General features: G+C 42.8%; 1 protein-coding gene across 1 annotated transcript in view; it reads right to left on the bottom strand.

Moving 5' to 3' along the window:
• ST6GALNAC6 (ST6 N-acetylgalactosaminide alpha-2,6-sialyltransferase 6) overlaps window positions 1–14,247 on the bottom strand; it is a 38,883-nt gene that overhangs the window by 23,545 nt on the left and 1,091 nt on the right. The gene's annotated exons all lie outside the window — the stretch shown is intronic.

Below are 14,247 nucleotides of genomic sequence, written 5' to 3'. Positions count from 1 at the left end.
TGAGTAAAGGTGCGTCAGCATATATTCTTTGGATGAGAAAAGAACGAATACCAATACAGAGTGGTGTAACTTCTTTACCGCCTGGCACTCAGCCTAATTAATTAGGACGACGACAGTTACCCGAGATTATTGGTCAATTAGTCATAAACGCGACTATGATCTTATCAGCATCAACATTGAGATTGCAGCTTCCATCGGGCCCATAAACCAAGGAGACCCATAAATTACCCTAACCAAACTAAGCACCCGTAACCATCACTATCAAGAATTCGCTGTAGGGATGTGGTAGGGGACCCCAGACAAAAGATTGCCCAAGGCCCATAAGCCTTTAGTTACGCCACTGGGTCTTGGACTTGTCGTGGGCTTTGTCTATGGGCTCATGGCTCCCCACACAGGCCCGTGATAATACCTGGTCGCCTTTATGGGGCTCTAGGAAAACTATGGGTCAGTGTGCTAGCCTATCTTACACACTGTTACGTTGTCCAATCAGTGCTGACTGTAATAAGGGAAATGGTAGAGCCCAGTTGTCAATTAATGTATACAGTTCCAGGAGGAATAACAGAGGGACATTACATTATACAATTCTAAGGAAAAATGTTTTAGATTGAAACATATTTAATAAGTATTATTATTGTAGTATTTAATGTCACGACGTCAGTAGAATCGATGGGTCCTCTTTTAAACACTTGTATTGGTGCCTTTTGTCTTTTTCCAGCACTTTTGATTTTTTTTCCATTATTTTTATAGAAAAAAAATGCAAAAACAACCACAGCATTCAGTAGTGCGTCAGATACTGGATGTTTACTGGTTGTGGCCTTTCCCCCTCACCCAGTGGCAAGCCTCCTCCACAAATATCTGACTTCATGTTTTCATGCTGTTCTGAAAGACTGGCTCTGCCTGGAAAAAATCTGCTTCACGCTGTGACTTCAGTCTCTCCAGCATTTCCTCGGCGCGTCTTAGCAAACAGCCAGCACAGGGCTGACTAATGATATCTTCACCATCCATAAGAAAAAAATCTGAGGACTGTATGAAGGAGGCAGAAAAGTTCCGCAAAATTTACATAAAGATAAATCCCTATCTAATAAAAAAGAAAAATTGGAGAATACAAAAATTAAAAAAATTAATTTTCTCAAATGTTAAAGTTAAAAAAAACAAAACGCATTTCAGCAGTGTCTGGGCTACGAGGCTAGCGTAACATGGGCGTAATTTTATGACGTCTATACATATTTAGTATCTGTCCGATGAAAACTCATTTGGCTGATAGCGCTTCCTCCCTAAGCACCATCCCCACGTATGCCATGTTCAGCTGAGAATGCAAGCGTTCTTAATGAGAATAGTATAACAAAATGCTACCCTAAGAATAAAGGATCAGACATATTGAAATTCAACATGCTCAATCGTTTATCCATAGGAGCTGCCAAATGAACATTAGATGCATAGGCAGTGCTGTCAAACTTGGAACTTACCTTAAGGCTGGGTTCAGACAGGGTTTTTTGGTCAGGGTCTTGACGCAAAATGCTGCTCAAAAAACCGCCTCCCATTGAAAAAAATGGGAGCTGGTCATTTCCTTTTTCTGCGAGTGGTTTGTTCCTGTTCGTAGAAAAAAGAAGCGACATACCCTTTCTTCTAGCGGAATCCAAGGCTGATTCAGCCGCAGACATCCGCCTCGCGACTCCTCCCTCCTGACTAGGCATTGCACTGGCATCCAGGCGCAGCTATATGTTTTTTGGCCCGGAATCTGAGGCGGCCTCCACGTCAAATTTTGGACCAAAAAACCCTTTCTGAGCCTGGTCTATGGGTTCTGCTAGCTTTTTTTTCCGCTAGCGGATTTTTTCTGCTAGCGGAAAAAAGTTTCTTTCAGTTGGATTCTGCCTGCAAAAACCAACGCAGTCAATGGGAGGCAGGAATTGGCAAAAACCACGTGGAAAAACTGCTTGCGTTTTTTTCATGGTCCATACACTATGCTGGAGGAAAAAAAAAAACTATTTCATGATTCCTGAAGTGGATTTTTTCCTTGCCAAAATCCTCGCCAAAAAAAGTCAGTGTGAATGGACCCTAATGCTAAGGGCCCTTGTATTGAGATGCAGCAAATATACACTGGGGAAAAAAACGTGGCCGGTTCTTCCCGCAGCACTTTGAACCGAAAGTTCACAGAGTTTTCCTCCGCGGACTTTCTGTTGCCATTATATCTACGGGAAAGCTGACGGCATTTTCGTAGATATAATTGACATGCTGCGATTTCCAAGACTGCGTCGGTTTGGGAAATCACAGCGTGTCTGTGCTGCAGTTTTAAACGCAAAGTGGGCATGGGATTCACATGAATCCCATCCACTTTGCAGATACTGTAAAACGCCGCGATTAATCCCGCGGCATCTCTGCCGTGGGCTAGTCATGGTGTTTCCAGCCCGTGGGGCCCCAGTCTAAGGGATAATTTTTCCAGGTCGATATTGAGGGAGAGTCCGCTTCCAAAAATCTTGTAAACTTAGCCTTACGAGCCTTACTGCTTGCAGGATTTTTCTCTCTGAATTTTTGAAGCGGAATGGGGAATGGAATCCCCAAGCAGGTGTTTACCTAGCCTTAGGCCAAGGCCCCATGTTGCAGAAATGCAACGTATTTTGTTGCAGATTATGTTGCATTCTTTTAAGCCAAAGTTAGGAGTGGCTTGAAAAGAAATATAGAATATAAGTGAAGCTCTTAGACGTTTCTCTTCTGTTCCATCTACTCCTGACTATGGCTTTTAAAAAAAAAAAAAAAAAAAGTAGCAAAATCTGAAACAAACATTCATTCGGGCCTAATCAGGAGCCATGACAGAATGTTCACACATGGAATCCATTTTCAGACGGGGTATTTTGGACCGGAATTTGACGCGAAGGCCGCCTCAAGTTCCGGCCCAAAATACAGGTAGCCGCTGCAGTGCACTGGCATCCAGTCGCGGCACTTCGATCCAGATTAGGCCCAAATGAATGGGCTTAGTCGGGAGTGTCTTCAGCCTGAACGAGCTCCCAGAAAAAAAGAACTGACTTTTTTTGGTCAGGATTTTGAGGCGGATTCGGCCTCAAAATACTGACCAAAATACCTCCTGTGAACTCAGCCTTAGGGTGCATTCACACTACGTATACGGCAGCTTATTCTGAACGTAAAACACGTTCAGAATAAGCGGCGTATAAAGCAGTTCCATTCATTTCTATGGGAGCCGGCATACGAGCACTCCCCATAGAAATGAATGGGCTGCTTCTTTCACTACGAGCACTCCCATTGAACTGAATGGGAAGTGCCCGCGTGTACGGCAAGCTCTGCTCATTCCGAGCCGTACACGCGGGCACTTCCCATTCAGTTCAATGGGACTGCTCGTAGTGAAAGAAGCAGCCCATTCATTTCTATGAGGAGTGCTCGTATGCCAGCTCCCATAGAAATGAATGGGCTGCTTTATACGCCGCTTATTCTGAAAGTGTTTTACGTTCAGAATAAGCTGCCGTATACGTAGTGTGAACTCACCCTTAGAATGTTTAGATTCCTCACTATTTTCAAGATCCCTGCTTGCTGTCAGTCAATAGAACCAATTGTGTTTACACTTAGTGGCTGAAAAGCTTTTCTTCCCTCGTCCTGTTCACACAGGTGCACTGCACATTGCATATAGCGATACACTGTAACAAAACTCAGGGCAGGTTTTTAAGCTCCTTGCACATGTTTGCTAGGTCAGTGTGCTATCCGTGTTTTTTTCTGGATAGCACACTGACCATCTATTTCTGTGGGCCTGTGCACATGACAGTGTATTACATGGATCGGTGTGCATACCAACAGTTAAGGTTGCAAAATTCAGAACAGGTTTTATTCCTGTGCGATTTTGCAGCTATGCATCCGCAACCCCTATTCATCAAATGATTGGAGCCGGGGAAACACGCCAGTACACAGATGACATCCACCAGCTGTGCCAAACAGTCATGGCCGGAGGCCTGCATGCAGTTATGTGCAACTGACCTTAGTCTGAGAATATGAACAGAAAATATTCAATTCACTGACAACAAGCAGAGATCTAAAAAACAAGAAGGAATTGAAACACAAAGGGATTGTTTTCCTAATCCTGTGTAAATCTAATGCTTTATGTTGCAGACGTAAAAATTTTAAGATTCACCTATTATGCTGCTACTGTAGATCACAGCGGGGTAGCAAAAAGCAAATTTGCATCAGCTAACCCATTACAATTAAAGGGATATTCCACCGTTATTCATGTTTCATACTGGAGACATTTCCACAGGATGGGACATCAGTATTCTGTACACCCAGACCCTGCACAGATCAGCTGTTCAAGAATCTACTGCGGTGAATGGAAAGAGGAAGCCGCCTGCTTCTAGAAATAGGATCAGAGCTGCAGCTCTTCCCCTTCCTGGATACTACTGTAATTTCCAGCGCCTAGAGACTGCTGGAACAGCTGATCTGTGTAGCGTGCTGCGTGTCAGACCCTGACCATTTAGATACTAAGGCCCTATCTTTATAGATCAATAGACTTAATAAACCAACAGTATGAAATATGCATTAAGAGTCAGAAAACCCCTTTAGTTTAAGGCCCCACAGAGCAGGCCGCAGCAAAAAAGCGCTGCAGGAAATCTGCAGTGGCAATACATTGCATTTTTTCCTGCAGCGCTTTTTGCTTCCATTATACCTATAGGGAAACTGCCAGCATTTCCGTAGGTTTAACCGACAAGCTGCATGTCAACTGCGCATATTTTTCCACAAAGTGTGGATGGGATTTGCTATGCCACATGGGGTTCTGGCCTTAGGCTAAAGGTCTCATTTAGTGAGCTGTAAAGGAAAAACACTGCGGAAATACATTGCATTTTTTCTCAGAAAGTCTGTGGAACTTCTGTCTCTAACACCTATAAGGAAAACACCAGTGTTACTATACGGATAATTGACATGCTGTGGTTTGCAAAAATGATTGTGCCTCAAAGCCTGTGTGGCCCATTTTTATATATATATTTATTTATATAGTGTTCATAAGTTCTTGATGTGGTGCGTACACAGTACGTAAAACGCATTTCATCCTTCACACATGAGCAAGTCCTGGTTCACATCTGCGTTTGATATTCCTCTTGAGGACCCCTTGAACGGAAATATATACGCATTAAAAAGTGGTTGCCTAAGAAACCACGTAGACCCCATAGACAATAATGGGGTTTCATGTGTTTTCATGTGTCTGCACGAATCATATGGAGAGAAAAGTGCTGCTTGGAGAGGTCTAGGAGAGGTGAGGGAACATAAAACCAGTGATACCTACCTCTCCTACGCTACGGAAAGGCTTCGCCCTACTTGGTGATATCCCAGACGTCACGTCATTCGATATCAAGCCTGGCTCAAGTGATGTCTCATCCATAATTGAAGATAGCCAACATCTGCTTCGGGTGCGCTGTAGCCCAGGAGAGGTAAGTAACAGTGTTTTTTATGTTTGTATCCTCCCCTGGGTCTCCGATCATTATACTAAATATATTAGTATACAATATTGTGCGCAGGGACTACTATGGGGCACAATACTGTGTGCAGGGGCCACTATGAAGAATAATACGGTGTGCAGGGGCCACTATAAGGCATAATGCTGTGCGCAGGGGCCACTATTGGGCATAATACTGTGTGCAGGAGGAGCATGTCAAATGTTCGCCTTGGGGCCCAGCCATTCCTAGTTATGCCACTGCTGGTAGCTTATTTAAATTGAAGACTTTTCCAAAAAAATATTGCTTTAGAAATGCTGCTTTGTTTCCCTACTACGTAACTTATTTATCCCATTGTTTACACAGCGTTGCTATAACCACAGACCTGGGAGATAGGACAAGTGACGTCACTTATTCAGTCCTGGCAGGACAATCAGCTCAGCTAATTGCAGTTTGCTGATAAATCTGAGTCTGTTATCTCTCTATGTAAACACACAGATAACACTGAGTCCATTTTCTATAAGCATGTGCATAGTATCTGATCCGTATAAGTATGTGATACTTCAGTGTTTCGTTCAACTAGAGGGAAGGGAGGGTGAAATACAGGAAGTGAGGAGAAGAGACAACAGGCAGACTTCTGAAACATTGAGATGAGAAAACCTTTAAATTTTCTGCCCCAGTCTACACAGCAAAGCTGTCAAGTGAACTACAGAAAACAGGAAACCTGAATCTTTTTAGGATTGCCATAGTGGCTCTGCCATATTTCAAGATTTCTTTTTGCCATTTAAAATCTGATTTACATAACCTCATGTTCCAATGACACGTTCCCTTTAAGAGGAAGCTTGCAAGGCAGATGGCAATGCTCAATAACTGCACACATATTCCTTCACACTCATCAGCCTAATAAGAAAACATTGATCCCATTGACCAATATTGCAAACCAAGCGGCGAGAACAAATCAGGACAAAGTGACTCCACAAGGAGAAGGTTCCTGCGATGACAAAAATGGCGCAATCTAATTAAATCACATTTTGTCAGGTGATTTTTTTTTTCATCCTTTCACCATGTGATGTATGATGTTTCAGATTTGTGTCTTCTGATGCTCATCTGATTTGTATACATACATATATGTATATTGTTGTGTATAAGTAGCTATTTTACATTAATCTCCAAAATTTGATTTTTTATTTAATCTAAAAAAAATTATTTAATTGTGTTGTCGCCCCCAATGAATTAGAAAAAATTTTGCTGCAGCTTTATGATTTATTATCAGTAATTTTCTCTGCAATGATTCCTCTCAGGGGACACTGCTGTGTAATAGAGATTATAGTATTAGCATGGCGTAATAAAATCATTTACTTAAGGCAGCTACACACTTGTTATATTAGGAAGGATATGCAAGTCACTATCTGTGAGTAATGGACACCTGATATTCATTTTATAGTGTTTAGAACTTGCATTGTTCCATCAGTACACAGCTAAGAGCTGTATCTCCACCCTACCTGCAATGTCTGTAGGGTGTATGGTAGAATGAAATCCAACCCGGCTTATGTCTTACTTTGTAAGATATATAGCATTATATTATAGAGGGAGAGAAGCTGAGCTCTGTGATATATATAGGGTTATATGATAGAGGGAAAGAAGCTGAGCTCTGTGATATATCATATACTAGAGGGAGGACCCGGCTTCGCACGGGTATATTACATTTTATGTTTGTGTAGTGGCCCCATAAGAAATGTCCAATTTTGCACTGGTGTATTTTGTATGTGGTTTCTGTGTATGTCCATAAGCGTCATGTGGTTATGTGTATCTCATTTTGGATATCAGTGAAAAACCTGTGATCAGTTGTTATGGATACCTGGAGTAAAGCTGTATCTAATCCTTCCCCGTGTAGTACTATGTTTAGACGCAAGTATCTAATCCTTGTTGGTGTGGTACTGTGTGCAGATGCACATATCTAATCCTCCAGCGTGTGGTACTGTGTGCAGATGTGTGTATCTAATTCTCCCTGTGTGGCATTGTGTGAAGAGGCACGTATCTAATCCTCTGGTAAGTGAAACTGTGTGCAGACGTGCATATCTAATCTTACGGCATGTGGTACTATGTGCAGACGCGCGTATCTAATCCTCTGGCGTGTGGTACTGTGTGCAGACAGGTGTATCTAATCCTCTGGCGTGAGGTACTATGTGCAGATGCACGTATCTAATCCTCCCCCGTGTGGTACTGTGTGCTGAGACGCGTACCACATAATTATCTGGCATGTGGTACTGTGTGCAGAGGCATGTATCTAATCCTCCAAAGTGTGGTACTGTGTTCAGACGCACATATCTAATCCTCCCCTGTGTGGTATTATGTGAAGAGGCGCGTATCCAATCCTACGGCATGTGGAACTGTGTGTAGACGCACATATCTAATCCTACAGCATGTGGTACTGTATGCAGCCGCGTGTATCTAATCCTATGGCGTGTACAACTGTGTGAAGATGTGCGTATCTAATCATCTGACATGTGGAACTGTAAGCAGACGCGCATATCTAATCCTACGGCATGTGGTACTGTGTGCAGACGTGCTTATCTAATCCTCTGGTGTGTGGAACTGTGCAGATGCGCGTATCTAATCCTCCCCTGTGTGGTATTGTGTGATGAGGCGCGTATCTAATCCTATGGCATGTGGTACTGTGTGCAGATGTGCGTATCTAATCCTCTTGCGTGTGGTACTGTGTATTGAGATGCGTATCTAATTCTCTGGCTTGTGGTACTGTATGCAGAGGCTTGTATCTAATCCTCCAAAGTGTGGTACTGTATGCAGACACACATATCTAATCCTTCCCTGTGTGGTATTGTGTGAAGAGTCGCATATCTAATCCTACAGCGTGTGGAACTGTGTGTAGACGCGCATATCTAATCCGTTGGCGTGTGGTACTGTGTGCAGATGCACGTATCTAATTCTCCCCTGTGTGGTACTGTGTGCTGATGCGCGTATCTAATTCTCTGGCTTTTGGTACTGTGTGCAGAGGCATGTATCTAATCCTCCAAAGTGTGGTACTGTATGCAGACACACGTATCTAATCCTCCCCTGTGTGGTACTGTGTGAAGAGGTGCGTATCTAATCCTATGGCATGTGGAACTGTGTGTAGATGCGCATATCTAATCCTACAGCATGTGGTACTGTGTGCAGACGCGTGTATCTAATCCTCTCTGTGTGGTACTGTGTGCTGAGACACGTATATAATTCTCTGGCTTGTGGTACTGTGTGCAGAGGCATGTATCTAATCCTCCAAAGTGTGGTACTGTATGCAAACACATGTATCTAATCCTCCCCTGTGTGGTATTGTGTGAAGAGGCATATATCTAATCCTACGGCATGTGGTACTGTGTGCAGACGCGCGTATCTAATCCGCTGGCGTGTGGTACTGTGTGCAGATGCACGTATCTAATCCTCTGGCATGTGGTAGTGTGTGCAGATGCGCGTATCTAATCCTCCCCTGTGTGGTACTGTGTGCAGATGCACGTATCTAATCCTCTGGCATGTGGTAGTGTGTGCAGATGCGCGTATCTAATCCTCCCCCGTGTGGTACTGTGTGCTGAGACATGTATGTAATTCTCTGGCTTGTGGTACTGTGTGCAGAGGCATGTATCTAATCCTCCAAAGTGTGGTACTGTGTGCAGACACACGTATCTAATCCTCCCCTGTGTGGTATTGTGTGAAGAGGCGCGTATCTAATCCTACGGCATGTGGAACTGTGTGTAGATGCACGTATCTAATCCTACGGCATGTGGTACTGTGTGCAGATGTGCATATCTTATGCTCTGGTGTGTGGAACTGTGTGCAGATGTGTGTATCCAATCCTTTGGCATGTGGTACTGTGTGCAGACGCATGTATCCAATCCCCCGGCGATACCTGAAGTATCTCTGTGCCAAATTTGGTGAAGATCGATCCAGTCGTTTGGTTCGCATTAGAGCACAGACAGACAGACAGACAGACAAATTCATTTTTATAATATAGAGAGATATAACCCTACATATCACAGAGCTCAGCTCCTCTCCTCTATCATATAATCCTATATATATCACAGAGCTCAGCTTCTCTCCCTCTATCCTATCAATATTATAAATGTGAAAGTTTGGATGTTTGTGGGTTTGTGTGTTCGGATGTTTGTTAGTCAATCACGCAAAACCCGCTGGACCGATTTGGCTGAAATTTTCCACAAACATAGTTACTACACCCCATTGCGCAATAGGCTACTTTTCGTCACAATAGCGCACATATGTTTTTCCCAGGACCCCCACAAACCCCAAACTCACATCACCATCTCTGCAATCTCACACACTTTGGACCATAGCAAGCCACAAAATTCATATTGCCCTCTGCAGCCTCGCCGCTAACCCCACACAATCTCATATACATATACTTTACCACTTTGCCCCTCACCTTAACGATACTCCAGGAGGCTCTCTGTAACGCTCCGGAGCAGCCATGTTTGCCAACCCTCACCGCTATGACAATCCGCGACACCGCCCACCCATGTCAATACCCCTAGGCGGTCTAATAAATGCAAAAAAAAAAGTTTAAAAAAAGTTAAAAAAATTATTAAAAACAAAAAAAAAGGATTAAAAATTCAAATCACCCCCCTTTCCCTAGAACACATATAAAAGTAGTTAAAAACTGTGAAACACATACATGTTAGGTATCCCCGCGTCCAAAATCGCCTGCTCTACAAAGCTATACAAATATTTTTCCTGTTCGGTAAACGCCGTAGCGGGGAAAATGGTCAAAAGTGCCAAACCGCCATTTTTTCACTGTTTTGATTCTGATAAAAATTTGAATAAAAAGTGATCAAAGCAATAACATTTCCTGAAGATGGTAGAACTACAAAGTACACCCAGTCCTGCAGAAAAAAGACGCCATATACATCCCCGTACATGCACGTATAAAAAAGTTACGGCTGTCGGAATATGGCGACTTTTCAAAAAAAAATTTTTTAACAGTTTTGGATTTGTTTTTAAGGGGTCAAAATGTAACTAAAACCATATAAATTTGGTATCCCTGGAATCGTAACGAAACACAGAATACAGGGGACATGTCATTTTGGTTGCACAGTGAACGCCGTAAAACCAAAGCCCGTAAGAAAGTCGCAGAAATGCATTTTTTCTTGAAATCCACCCCATTTTGAATTTTTTCCCTGCTTCCCAGTACATTATATAGAATAATTAATGGCGGCATCATGAAGAAAAATTTGTCCCGCAAAAGTTAAGACCTCATATGGCTCTGGGAGCGGAGAAATAAAAAAGTTATGGGGTTTAGAAGGAGGGGAGTCAAAAACGAAAATCAAAAAATGCCATCGGCTGGAAAGGGTTAACTTCAAATACCTCTGTCCCAAAGTCACTATGTAGTTTCTCACAACACCGTATAGCAGCGCTAATACACATTAACTTCAACACAAAAGTCTCACGTATTCTCTGAATTACAGAAAAAACAAGATACAAAGTTACATTTCATATCCCATACCTTATACACACTACGAAAACCTTACCCGCGCCTGTATATACCCACTGCTACAATCACCGCAGACGAAGTCGCGGGTACTAGCTAGTAACCCTATATATCACAGAGCTCAGCTTCTCTCCTCTATCATAAAACCTTATATATCACAGAGCTCAGCTTCTCTCCCTATATCATATAACCCTATATATCATAGAGCCCAACTTCTCTCCTCTATCATATAACCCTATATGTCACAGAGCTCAGCTTCTCTCCTCTATCATATAACCCTATATATCACAGTGCTCAGCTTCTCTCCTCTATCATATAACCCTATATATCATAGAGCCCAACTTCTCTCCTCTATCATATAACCCTATATGTCACAGAGCTCAGCTTCTCTCCTCTATCATATAACCCTATATATCACAGAGCTCAGCTTCTCTCCTCTATCATATAACCCTATATATCACAGAGCTCAGCTTCTCTCCTCTATCATATAACCCTATATATCACAGAGCTCAGCTCCTCTCCTCTATCATATAATCCTATATATCACAGAGCTCAGCTTCTCTCCTCTATCATATAATCCTATATATATCACAGAGCTCAGCTCCTCTCCTCTATCATATAATCCTATATATCACAGAGCTCAGCTTCTCTCCTCTATCATATAATCATATATATCACAGAGCTCAGCTTCTCTCCCTCTATCCTATAACCCTATATATCACAGAGCTCAGCTTCTCTCCTCTATCATATAATCCTATATACCACAAAGCTCAGCTTCCCTCCTCTGTAATATCTTGCCCTCAAATAAGGCAGCAGAAATCACCTGAAAGGGTTGCTTTAAAGTTTTTTTTTGTTGAATTGTTAGACTTAAAAAGACATGGCTGCTAAGACGCAGTTCATATTTGTGTTTGTGTTTCCGTTCGGGAACCTCACAAACAGAAATCTATCCACATAAAAAAGTGGTTACCTAAGGTAACCCGCTGACCACATGGACCAGGGGTGCTCAATACGTTGATCGCGATCTACTGGTAGATCGCAAAAGACGTATGGGTCGATCGCGGGATGCAGGGATCCACGATGTCTGCTTGTTCACAGCGCAGGCTGAGAGTCATCTCCGGACACTGGCAGACGGCGCTGCTGCAGCCCCAGCCTACCAGTGTCCAGAGATAACTCTCAGCCTGCGCTGTGAACAAACAGACACCGGGGATCCCTGGGCGGCCACAGAACGCTGCTGTGACTCCTGCTCTCACGATCCGTGCGGCCCCGCCCACAGACATGCCCACCCCGCCCACAGGCCCACCCCGGCCCCGCCCTAGTAGATCTTTTGCCTTGGTCAGCTAATAAAGTAGCTCACACGCTGAAAAAGTGTGAGCACCCCTGACATAGACTGTAATGGGGTCAATGTGGTTGTTGCACGAAAAGTGCTTGCAGGACTTCTCTCTGCATATTTCATATGGTAGGGGAACAGAATGGCCCAAACGCAGATGTGAACTGGGCCTTAGTCCCAGAAACACTGCAACACCTGTCCACAGGTTTTGTGCGATACTGTAGCTCAGTACCATTCATTTCAATGGACATTTTCACCGCCTCCACTAACTTCAGCGCTTCTCACCCTTTAATAGACACTGCTTCTTCATTGATTCTGGTGCAGATGGAATTTTTTTCTCTAGCCCCCACCAATCCTGAGCAATCAGTGCAGGAATTTTGGTGCTTCATATGCTAACTAGACTTTACACTGTTTAGTGAGTGATGTCAGGAAGATACAAACAGTTTCAGACAGCTCGGATTTATGCTTCCTTGGTTGCTCATGTCTGGCATCACTCACTTAACAGTACCTAATTAGCATATTGGGCAACAAAAGTAACTGCATTGATTGTATGGTAATAGTGCGTGCTAGGGATAAAAGTCCACTTGCATTGGCATGGATGGCACACTGTCTGTCACCAGAGCCCAGCATATCCTCCCAGCCCCACAGATTGATAGGTTAGTGTCACCCGAATAAAATGGTGTTTCTCCTCATTTGTAAATAATATCTTGGCAAGGGGAAAACACTGTTCGATTCCGGTGACTAACATATTTTATCTGCTGGGTTCTCTTACTCTATGTGGATCGGCTTCAACGCTCAAAATAGATTTATAATGAGTTTGGCTTTATTCAAAAAATTTACCAAAATCTCCAAGAAGACAGAAGAGGAAATGAGGAGGCAATAAAAATCAATCTGATACTACAGAGTCTGCACAATGTCACATAACATTATATACATATATATATATATATATATATATATATATATATACACACACACACACACACACACACACACACGCGAAGTGACAGCTATGAGGCACATGCTAAATTGCATTCAGTGGTTAGGGTAAAGGGAGCCCATCACATTGAAAATGCTGTCCTATATGCAGGCCTCATGTTATAAGGCTGGTACATATAAGGTTTTATGGGAAAAGATTCAGTAGAGCTTGAATTTTAATCATTTAAACCTCTGCCCTTTCTCTGCTTAGGAGTCCAGTGGGCAATCATTGAAGAGGACCGCCCACTGGACTCCTAAGCATAGAAAGGGCAGTGGGCTAGAGGAATATAATGCCACTTATACTGAATCCTTATCCATAAACATATATATCAATTTGTTCAGCTCTATAACATAAGACTGACAAGCATGACCAGCGTGACAAATTCTCTTAAAGGGCTTTTCTGGTCTTTTCTCCTTAGGACAGGTTCTCAATATCTGGGGAGATCTGACACCCAATAAGGTGATATGGGGTGCTATATCAATACAGAGGATGGAGCCAGAAGCATATGGCTCCATCCACTGCGTAGTGGTAGTAGTGGGTAACTACAGCTCAGTTCTCATTTACACAGATGGCCCTTTTTTTTTTTTTTTTTTTTTTTTGTGGTTTTATTTCTTTTGCAATCGCCACGCTGCTGTTTTCTGCTGCACAGGTTAAAAGCCACAGTAAAAAACCATAAACTGATATTATGCAAGTTGTGATTCGGTAAAATTTTATTCACTTTACCACTACTGTACATGGTAGGGGGATGGCTGCAACCACGAGTACATCCCATGTGGACGTATCCTCAGACTTTATTAACCCTCTATGTTTGGCATTCATATAAGGTAATATAAATGTCAAAGAAACTATGACTAGTGGAAGTCCAGCGACAGTACATGGGGTGGTTTTGTACGGATAGTCACTCCTCATGGAATAAGCTGAACTCTTGGAAACCCACAAGTGTTCTCGTTTATCAGGAAACCCCTTTATATGATACTATAATGTGAATTAAAGGGTCATCTTATATTACTGCAAGGGTGCCCAG

This window comes from Leptodactylus fuscus, chromosome 11 (assembly GCF_031893055.1).
Source record: "Leptodactylus fuscus isolate aLepFus1 chromosome 11, aLepFus1.hap2, whole genome shotgun sequence".
NCBI classification, from domain to species: Eukaryota; Metazoa; Chordata; class Amphibia; order Anura; family Leptodactylidae; genus Leptodactylus; species Leptodactylus fuscus.
The sequence above is the reverse complement of the archived record's forward strand: the minus strand, read 5'-3'. Positions and strand labels throughout refer to the sequence as shown.